General features: G+C 42.4%; 1 non-coding gene across 1 annotated transcript; it reads left to right on the forward strand.

The window, feature by feature from the left end:
• The first annotated feature begins 837 nt into the window (after positions 1-837).
• Positions 838-944, forward strand: LOC122726913. Its single transcript, XR_006352904.1, has one exon. It is a non-coding gene; the product is annotated as a U6 spliceosomal RNA (small nuclear RNA).
• Positions 945-11,268: the final 10,324 nt, after the last annotated feature.

An 11,268-nucleotide genomic window follows, 5' to 3' on the forward strand; every position in this document is an offset into this window, starting at 1 on the left:
ACCACTCCAGTATCTTTGCCAAGAAAAGCCCAAATGGGGTAACAAAGAGTCAGACACGACTGAAATGAATGAGCAATGAAAAGGAAAAATGACAATAGGTCAGAGCCCAATGTGGCTCTGACCTATCTTTCTAGATTCATTTCCTACTACTCCCCTTCACAAACCCTCTATTTTCCACCAAGTTGATCTATCTATTGCTTTTTATACACAACTTGCCATCTTCTGCCTTGAATACCAGCAAAAGAAGTTTGGGTGTTATTAAGTAGGCAAAAGGAAAGCACTGAAGGTTTTTGAGAAGTGAATTGATGTGATCAGAGATATACTGAAAGAACAATCTTTTTTTTTTTTCTTTGGCGGGGAAATTGGGGTTAAGTGACTTGCCCAGGGTCACACAGCTAGTAAGTGTTAAGTGTCTGAGGCTGGATTTGAACTCAGGTCCTCCTGAATCCAGGGCTGGTGCTCTATCCACTGCGCCACCTAGCTGCCCCCTGAAAGAACAATCTTACAACACTGAAAACTGGCCTGTGAAATAAGGAATCATTACCCATCTGATAGTGGCAGGAGCCTTAATCCAAACTACTATCTTAATCCAAACACCCTCAGATACACCATTGGGTCTGTTGTTTTATTGATTCAGAAGTTCCCTCCAATGATGCATATCTCACTCCATTCACACATGCTCATCCTACAACTTGTGTCCATGCCCTTATGTATATTTTTGTGTGTGGGTTTATGGTCTTCAGGAAAGTGTAATTCATTGGGCTATCAGGTTTTATTTTATTTGTGTTTGTTTAATTTGTGAGAGAAGTACGCTGTTGTGAACTTGACAAATTAACTGTGCTTGCTTCGGCAGCACATATACTAAAATTGGAATGATACAGAGAAGAATAGCATGGCCCCTGAGTAAGGATGACACACAAATTCGTGAGACAAATTAACCATTTTGGTAGACTTTCTATTCCTATAATAGTGACTGAATCAAACAAAACTGATGAGAAGTGGGGGGATAGCATAGGTGGGCTCATTGTACAGTAGTGTCCAACTTTTCGTGACTCCATTTGGGGTTTTCTTAGCAAAGATACTGGAGTGGTTTGGCATTTCCTTCTCCAGCTCATTTTACAGGTGAGGAAACTGAGGCAAACAGGGTGGTGTGACTTGCCCAGGATCACACAGCTAGCAAGTATCTGAGACCAAATTTGAACTCAGGTCGTCCTGATTCCAGACCTCGCACTCTAACCACTTCATCACCTACCTGCCCAGTATAGATAGGCAAAAGAAGGCAAGTGGATTATATCTGCCTTCTATTTGGCAAAATAAGACTCTCCAAATTCTGACCCCTAGGATCAATGATCTAAAACTAGAAGATAATTAAGAGGAAGTCTAGTTTAATGACCCTCTTCCATTTTATAGATGTAGAAAGTGAGGCCCAGGAAGGATAGGGGACTTGCTCAGGGTCACACAGGCAGCATCAGAGTAGCTCTTTGAATCTGAGTCCTCAGAATCCAGAGCAAGCACTGTTTCTATTGTAGAAATGGATCTACTTCTGTCACTTGCCATTTTAGGTTATTGTGATTCTGATTTTGACATTTAGGCCCATAGTCTATGGCTCAGGAGCCAACTGAGTAGGAGAACAATCTACTCATTTGGGAAGAAAATGATTCACTTCTCATCTTCAAAGGAACTTGGCCCATTACTTATCACCTTGGTTTTCCAGTGACACCAAAGTAAGGCCACTTCCATTTGCTGGGGAATTTGAAGTAGAAAATGGAGCAATTCACTTGGCATTAGAGACATAATGACTTTCAAGGTGGCCTGCAATCCTTCCTGGTGGCTCATTTGAATAGGAGATTGTTTTTGTCTGATAATGCAGGTGGGAAATAAAAGTGCATCAAATTTTTAGGATGAGTAAATGATTGATGGGATTATTTTTTTGATAGGATTATTTTTAATCTACTAGGAAGTGCTTTACTTGTGTTATTTTATTATTATTTTTTTTTTGCGGGGCAATGGGGGTTAAGTCACTTGCCCAGGGTCACACAGCTAGCAAGTATCAAGTGTCTGAGGCTGGGTTTGAACTCAGGTCCTCCTGAATCCAGGGCCAGCACTTTATCCACTGCGCTAACTAGCTACCCCTAGAAGTGCTTTACTTGTAAAGGTGATCCTCACTACCCCAGATTCCTCACATTTTAATTATCAACTAGGGAGCCATAGGGGAGGGGTCACTAGGGGGAGGGGAAAAAGGGGGAACCCTCTAACAATCTCTTTGTACAAATCTAAGTTTTGGGGCTTTTTTTTTTTGAGGGTGGCGGCAGTTTGTTGTCTTTTCAGCCAGGGTTGCCAATGATATTGCTTTTATTTTTATTTATTTATTTTTTTTGGTGGGGCAATGAGGGTTAAGTGACTTGCCCAGGGTCACACAGCTAGTAAGTGTCAAGTGTCTGAGGCCAGATTTGAACTCAGGTACTCCTGAATCCAGGGCTGGTGCTTTATCCACTGTGCCATCTAGCTGCCCCAAAAATTATTATTTTTTTTATTTTAGTGAGGCAACTGGGGTTAAGTGACTTGCCCAGGGTCACACAGCTAGTAAGTGTTAAGTGTCTGAGGCTGGATTTGAACTCAGGTACTCCTGACTCCAGGGCGGGTGCTCTATCCACTGCACCACCTAGCTGCCCCTGATATTGTTTTTAAATAGGCTTCAAAGAAGAGGCAGTTTGGTGTAACCTCTGAACTTGAACCCCAGATTTGACACATGATGGCTTTATGACCCTGAGCAAATCACTTAATCTTTTAATGCTCTAGGCCAGTCTCTAAACACATCAATTTTAGAGAAGGGACCAATCTGCATTGGTGGAGAGAGTTTACTCATCTAGGAGTTCCCTAAGCCCATGAAATTGTAGGTCTGGTCCTTCTCTCTAAAAGGTGGAAGGACCCCAACCTCTGGAGGTCTTGTTAGGGGAGTAGTGATGAAACTCTCCTTTCTTTGGGACTCCCCACAGTGCCTTGGGGAAGCTTATTTGTGGAACGAGTAGACTCTAAGAATTTACAGCATAGTTTGGGGATGTCCCATATCAGTGATGGCAGGGACTAGGCTTTATTTATCTCTTTATGTTTCAGTGCTCGACATGACACTTTGTGTGGGGCAGATAATATACATGTACACACACATATGTGTATATACATACAATATGTATATACATATGCACACACATAATATAAATACATGTGCACACACATACACACACAATGCACATACACATGCACACATAATATAAACACACATGCACACACACAAAATGCACATACACATGTACACATAATATAAACACACGTGCATACATATACACACATATGTATATACATATGCAATACACATAATATAAATATACATGCATACATATCCACACACATGCACAAATGTATATACATATCTTTATATAAGTGTATATATACATATCTTTAATTTGTTGAAATTGTACATCTGTTCTTCCTCTCTCCTCTCTTCTCCTCCTCTTCCTTCTCTCTCTCTCTCTCTCTCTCTCTCTCTCTCTCTCTCTCTCTCTCTCTCTCTCACACACACACACACACACACACACACACACACACACACACACACACAGAAGCAACATGGCATAATGAAAAAAAAACTGGATGTGATCTCAGAGGGCGTAATAACTAGCATTTCAATGGCACTTTGCAAAGATTATAGTTTACAAAGAACTTTACAAATCTTATCTTATTTGATCCTCACAACAACCCTGGAAGGCAAGGCCTAGTATTGTCTCCATTTTGGTTGGATGAGGAAACTGAGGCAGACAGAGATTAAGTGACTTGCCCAGGGTTCTGTGAATAGTATCTGAGGCTAGATTTGAACTTGGGTCTTCTTAATTCCAGGTCCAGGGGTCTAGTTTCTGTACCACATAGCCACCTGGGTTTAAATCTCTACATTCGTTGGAGGCAGTGTAGTTGGGTGCAGTGGTTCTCAAAGGGTGTTCCAGAGACTCTTTGGGGTTCCTAAGATCTTTTGAGGAGGGATCTGTGAGGTCAAAGCTATTATCATAATAATACCAAGGTGTTTTAGTTTCTAATATGCTGAAGTATCAATAGATATAATGCATCTAAACAAAGGCTTTTTTTTTTTTTTGCGGGGTAAGTCCTCACTAATTTTTTTTTTTTGGTGAGGTGACTTGCCCAGGGTCACACAGCTAGTAAGTGTTAAGTGTCTGAGGCTGGATTTGAACTCAGGTCCTCCTGACTCCAGGGCTGGTGCTCTATCCACTGTACCACCTAGCTGCCCCAGTCCTCACTAATTTTTAAGCATGTAAAGAAGTCCTAATACCAAAAAGTTAGAGAACTGCTATGAAAAACACAAAACAGCCCACTTGTTCTTCAGTCAAAGGACCTGGGTTCAAATCCCACCTTAGAAGATACCTGTGACAGTTAATTTCGCTGGCTAAGTTTGCTCATCTGTTAGATGATTGGGCTGAACTTGATGGCCTTTGAAGTTCCTTCCAATCCTATGCTTATATGATTCTATGCTTAATTTATTTTTCCTTCAATCTTTTTTTTTAAGTGAGGCAATTATGGTTAAGTGACTTGCCCAGGGTCACACAGCTAGTAAGTGTTAAGTGTCTGAGGCCGAATTTGAACTCAGGTCCTCCTGATTCCAGGGCCAGTGCTTTATCCACTGCACCACCTAGCTGCCCCCTTAATTTATGTTTAAAAAGGAGGGCCAGGAGCTGGAGTGGAAGCTTTGTCTTTTTCTGTTTGTTTAATGCATAGGGATATGTATATACACACCCAGGCATTCACACACAGAGACACATTAACATTCTTGCCATGTGGCCGTCGTCGAAGGCTCCAGAGGCATTCTCCCACCCGGGCCCTATATTCCAGGGAGGACCCACCCTCCAGAACACATTTAGCTGTTCTTTAAATGCTGTTTTGGAGTCTCCCCAAAGAAATCAAATTGCCTAGTACTCCATCACCCAAGAAGACAGCCTGACAATGAGCCAGGGCCAAATGCTAAATAGTTGCTCCAGGGAAGGGACCTGTTTTGGCAGGGGACAGCTGAGGTACTCAGCAGGCCTTGCTGTCCTGTCTTCCCGGTTCTGTGGGAAGCAGGGAGGCCAGATACTGATTTTATGCAACAGCGTTAACGACAATGGACTGAGTCACAGCTTGGCTGCCAAGGCAGGCAGCAGCTGCCACACTAAACAGACTTTCCAAGTCACTTGCATCTTTAATGTGGAATGTGTTTTCATGTGTGTGTGTGTTGGGGGGGGCACTCATAGAGTAGATAACATCCGTGACATGGAAAGACCAACTTTTATGTTCATGGTGGTCAGGGGAGGGAGGAGGGAGGTCAAAGAAGCAGAGCTTGGGCTAGGGAGTGGTCAGCTGGGACAGTCTGCCCAGGCCCTGTGCTGAGGGGAGCTCTGCGGGGGTGGGGGTGGGGCTCTGTTGCCTTGGGGACAAGTCAGGCAGGAGCCACCAGATGAAGGAAAATGAGGTGATGATAACAGATGGTGCCAAAAAGGACCTGAGGCTCCTGTCTTTCTAAGCAGGCTTTAAAGAGAAGGGAATGGATGAATGGGATAAGACCTGGCTACCCGGCAACAACACACTACCCTTTCCACACAGGATATGCCCCAGGCTAAATGATGCCCTTTTGCAATATCTCCTCCTCCCTTTCCAGGTTACTCTCAATGTCTTTTTTTTTTTTAACCAGATCTCACCTGTATAAAAAATGTTTCTGGGTATATCAATGAGTACATGAAGGATGAGCAGAGTTTGTGGGGGGTTTGGCTGGTTATAGCTAGGCTGATTTGCTCCAAGCTCTGATTTTCCCTAAGGGAGAAAAACATTTTTCTTCTCATGGACAAACTGAACCCCACAAAGCAAAAAAAAAAAGTTCATGCCACTAAAGTGATTAGATTCATTGACACATTTACCAACACTCATTTTGGCATTTTCTTGGTAAAGACACTGGAGTGGTGTGCCATTTCCTTCTCCAGCTTGTTTAGCAGATGAGGAAACTGAGGCAAAGAGAGTTAACTGACTTCCCTAGGGTCACACAGCTAGGCCAGATTTGAACTCAGCTCCTTCTGACTCCAAGGCCAGCCCTTTATCCACTGTACCATCTAGCTGCTCCATTTTGTACAAGAGGTGACAATAAAATCTGACACCTGGAAAGGCAGATGATGCTATGTTACTTAAACATTGGAGGTGGTGGGGGGGACAAAGGAGGAGAGGAAGGGGAGATGGGGAGGGGGTTGGGAGAGAGACAGAGATATACATGAAAGAAGGGGAAGGGGAAAGAGAGGAAGAAAGAGGAAGAGAGTGAGACAAAGAGGAGGGAGGGAGAGAGATTAACAGAGAGAAAAAGAACACACAAAGAGAGACAGACAGAGACAAGAGACAGAGACAGAGACAAAGAGACAGAGACAGAGATTGATTCAGACAGACTTTTTAGAAGAGCAACGAGGCTTTAGGGGTTTGATATTCCAGGGTACTTTTCTCTGTCTCTGTATTGGGTGTTCATTGTATACTAACTAGACTGTGTCATCAACTGCCTGAGGTCTTAGGTACAGACAACATTGAAGGTATTGGTGATGACGAATCTGTTCCACTGAATCAGCAACAGCTGTGTTCTTGACACACACACTCTGAGCCCTTCCCTAGTCTCATAGGCAACCTTGGTCTACGTGTCACTGAGAGATAATGGGTAAGGATCTGGGTGTCCTGGGTCCTACTTCTTGTTTCACTCATGAGTCACAAAGCCTCTATGTCTGCTGTCTCATTATTTTCCCATGTCTCACTTTCTCCACTTTTCCAGATGGAGGAAGTGGTGTTTACTTCTACATTTAACACCTTTCTCCCTTGTGGGGGGTATTATTTGAATTGCTTAGAAGATGCTTTAAACATATTTTAAGCTTCTTGTGTAAAAGGGGAGTTCTAAATATCAAATGCCATACATACTCCTTACTTTACAAGGAGTATAGTAGTAAGGATATTTTTTGCCTTTAGGAATCTAGTGAAGTGGGTTGCATATGTGTTGATTCTTCTCAGGAATTCCACATATTACAGAAAAATTGCCATTGATTTGAATGTCCAATACTACAATAAAATTTCTTATGGAAGGAGTCAGAGTCAGTGCTGAATGTGGAGTTGGAAAACCTGAATTCATATTGTGGTTCTGCTCTTGGTAGCTGTGTGACCTTGAAAAAGTCACTTAATTTACTCTAATCCTCTTTATTTTCATTTGTAATAGAGAAAGAATAATGATACTTTAACTCTCTGCCTCCTGGATTTTTGTGAAGGTTGAAGGAAATATAGTAAGGTATATAGATTCAATTTAGGGCAGGTAGGTGGTGCAGTGGATAGAGTGCCAGGCCTATAGTCAGGAAGACCCAAGTTAAAATTTGACCTCAGACACTTACTAGCTTTGTGACCCTGGGCAAGTCACTTAGCCCTGTTTCTCTCAGTTTTCTCCTATGTCAAATGAGTTGGAAAAGGAAATGGCAAACCACTCTATCAGAGACAACTGAAATGACTCATCAACAAATAGATTCAATTTAATTCAACCAGTATTTATTAATTAGGGGTGTGCTCCACAAAGGTATCCATTGGTTCAAGTAACTCCTGAACATGCTATGCCCTTAATTTGTGTATATATTGCACCCTCCAGGAAAATGCAAGTCCCTTGAGAATAAAGACTTCTGCCTTATTTTCTTTTATCCTTGGCACCTAACACAATGCTTTGCACATAGGGCTTGGCTAGTGTAATTTCACTATTACCGAAACTCCCTCTATCAGTGAAGATTGATAGCTCCTCTGGAACATATAGAGAAGTTATAGGGAATTTTCAAAGAATTCCCTTGAAAACTGAGAGATGAAACAACCTTCCTGAGATCATATAGCCCGTATGTGTCAAAGGCAGGGTACAAATGAGTCTTCCTAACTCCGAGGCCCTGCCTCTAACTATTACGCCACCCTGCCTCTCAGTATTGCATGCAATAGGCACTTAATAATACTTTGTGGAATCAATGGTGAATTGTAATCTTCCCACTTTAAAAAAGGATGTATCCACTCCTCTGAGATGTGCTGTCAGAATAAACACATATTGCATTTTGTTTCCTGTGGCTGCCAAGGATCCTCTCCAGGTGAAGGTGACTTTTTATTTCCTCCCCAGACTAAGCTGGCTTCATCAGACAGTTTTCCCTTTTTTCCAGATTCCCCTCAGGCAGAGTCACAGGTTAACCCATCTACTGGAGCACAATGTCCTTTTGTCAGTTCCAAAGAGACTGGAGATACTTCTTTTGTGGTGGCTAAAAAGTTCCATTGGCTCAGAATGATTTTTCAGAAGTTGTTCCTATGTCATTTTGGGAGCCGAGCCTCACACACGCACACACGTACACACACATACACTCACACACTCAGTCCTATCAGTATTCCATAGGGGTATTATGCAAAGCAAACAGAGCTGGTATTTTCCTCAAATGTCTGCCTTTCTCAGCTCCAAATTTATGGAGGCTGCAGCTTACAAAGAATGAACTTGTTTTCATGGTGGCTTTCTAGGAAAAAGGGAAATAAGATCCCCCTGGAAGAAAGATACCCAATCTGGCTAATCACCCATTATAGAAAGGCAGCATCATTTTGAAGCTAATATAGAGCTGGATATTTGTCTTCTAGAAGCTATGTGTTTTCCGAGTAATGATGGGAGGCATGGGATTAGCATAGCATTTGTGATATTTATTAATCATGAATAGTAGAGCATCAGCAAGAGCAGAGAAAAAAAAGAAGAGCAGCATACAGATAGCCCTCATACTGTGCCACAGGTGAGCTTTAAGGTAAAGTGTAAGTGGTCCCTTTGAGAAGACATTGGGAGGAGTGAACCAAGACAAATTGAGGATCCTGAAAATGTTGTCCTTCAAAAAACAATACATAGTGGTACATGCCCAGGGTCACATAGGCTGTATCTGTTAGAATCTGGCTTCAAGGCCAGCCCTCTATCCATTAGGCCATACTGCTTCTCCATCAGATTTTTGAGGAGGGATATATCTGACCTTTGATACTTCAAGGACTTCCATTATCCATATGGAGAATCCTTCCGCTGTTGCAGATGGCAATCCCTCTTTAACTTAGTCTTTTTTTTTTTTTTTTGGTGAGGCAATTGGGGTTAAATGACTTGCCCAGGGTCACACAGCTAGTGTTAAGTGTTTGAGGCTGGATTTGAACTCAGGTCCTCCTGAATCCAGGGCTCTATCTACTGCTTCACCTAGCTGCCCCGAACTTAGTCTTTGAGGATTTCTGTGACCAATCAGTTCATTATCCAGTGGCCAACCTGCTAGTCTGGTCTTTGAACAACATGGGGCCCATTCTTGAAGTCTTTCTAGGTGGGCAGAGTCTGTACCATCCTGGCATTGTCCTCAGGCTCCTAGAGATATGATGTGGCTTCAGAACTCTGCTCATATCCCCACCTGTAATGATTATTACTTTTGTGACTTTAAGCAAGTCAGTTAATGCCTCTAGACTTTAGTTTCTTCAACTGGAAAATGAAGGGTTTGTACTAATTTTTCTTAAAAGCAGCTGGCTAGAGCAATGGGCTTGGAGCAGGAAGACATGAAATCTGGCCTCAGATCTTAACCAGTTGCATGACCCTGGACAAGAGACTTTACCCTCTGATTGCTTTGGTTTCCTCAACTGTAAAATTAGGATAAGGGCAGCACCTGCCTCCCAGAGTCATTGTGAAAAATCAAATGAGATGCTATTTGTCAAGTGCTTAGCATTGTGCCTGACACACTGTAGGTGCATAATAAATGCTTGTTTCCTTCTAAGGTCCCTTTCAACTTTGGTTCTGCAATCCTGTGACACTAGGTGGTCTGATCTCTAAGATTACACTATCTGGGGCTTTAAAGCAAAAAAAAATTTTTTTCAGTAGTCAGCTGACTATGTGGTTTAAGGGATGTTGGCTAAGAATAGTAACTCCCCCCCAATCTAGGGATAAATTCAGGAAAGGCCAACTTCTTACCCTCCAAGATAACAGTAACTGAACATAATCTCAATGTATCCAAAATGGAACTCTTTATCGTTCTTCCTATACCTATCTAATCTCTTAACTTCCTTCTTACTGTCAAGTGTACCACGGTTCTTGGGTCATGACCCAAGCATCATCCTTGATTCTTCACTCTCTCTGTTGCTAATATCTAATCAGTGCCTGATTTGTCCTCCTGGGTATCTCTCAAGTCTTTCCCTTTCTCTCTGCTTACACCACAGCCTTCACAATCCAGGCCCTAATCACTTCTCACCTGGACTAATGCAACAGCTTCCTAATTAGCCTCCTTTCTCTATAGTCATCCTCTGCAGAGCTGCCCAACTGATATTCATAAAACACAGGTCTGAACATGATCTGTTCCCAAAGAACTTCCCTTCTTTCTCATTGCCTCTGGGATAAAATTCAAACTCTTCTCTTTGGCTTTTGGAGCTCCTCATAATCTGTCTCTAGTATATCCTTCCAGGCTAATTACACATTATTTCTCATTGTGCATTCTAAGTTCAGCCAAACTGGCCTTCTTAAGGTTCCTCATTACATCTCCTGCCTTTATGCCTTTGATTAGGCTGTCCCTTACACCCAGAATGCTATCATTCTTTACCCACTCTCTCCTTGAACTCCTTCTCACTTATATCTTCACCTCCTGGGAAACTCTGGCCCTGGGTTCCCTGACTCTCATAGGTGACCTTTTATCTTATCTTGCCTGGGTCTCCACACCAACTCCTTCTCACCATGACCCTGCATGAATACCTTTGTTTCCTATTGCTTCCTAGCACCCTTTTAATCTATGGCTTCATTCATTAGAATATAAGCTCTTATAGGAAAGAGGCTATTTTGCTTGCCTGTATTTGTATCCTTAGCACTTAGCACAGAGCCTGGCATATAATAAAGTCTTGATAAATATTCTGTTTGTCTGTCTATTGTCTATCATCTATCTATTATCTATCTATCTATCTATCTATCTACCCACCCTCCCACCTACCCACCCACCCATCATCCATCCATACTTCTTCACCTCTCTGTCTCTCTCTCTGTCTGTCTGTCTCTCATCATATGTCTTTGAAAGGCAGCCTGGTGTCATGGCTAGAGGTTCAACTTTGGCAAATCAGATTTCAGGTCCTAATTCTGATACTGCTCCTAAGTGTGTGACCATGGGCAAATCTCGGAGGTCTAGGCAGTTCTCTAAAATGATGAGCTGCATGTCTCCATCGTTAGAA

This window comes from Dromiciops gliroides, chromosome 4 (assembly GCF_019393635.1).
Source record: "Dromiciops gliroides isolate mDroGli1 chromosome 4, mDroGli1.pri, whole genome shotgun sequence".
Taxonomy (NCBI): domain Eukaryota; kingdom Metazoa; phylum Chordata; class Mammalia; order Microbiotheria; family Microbiotheriidae; genus Dromiciops; species Dromiciops gliroides.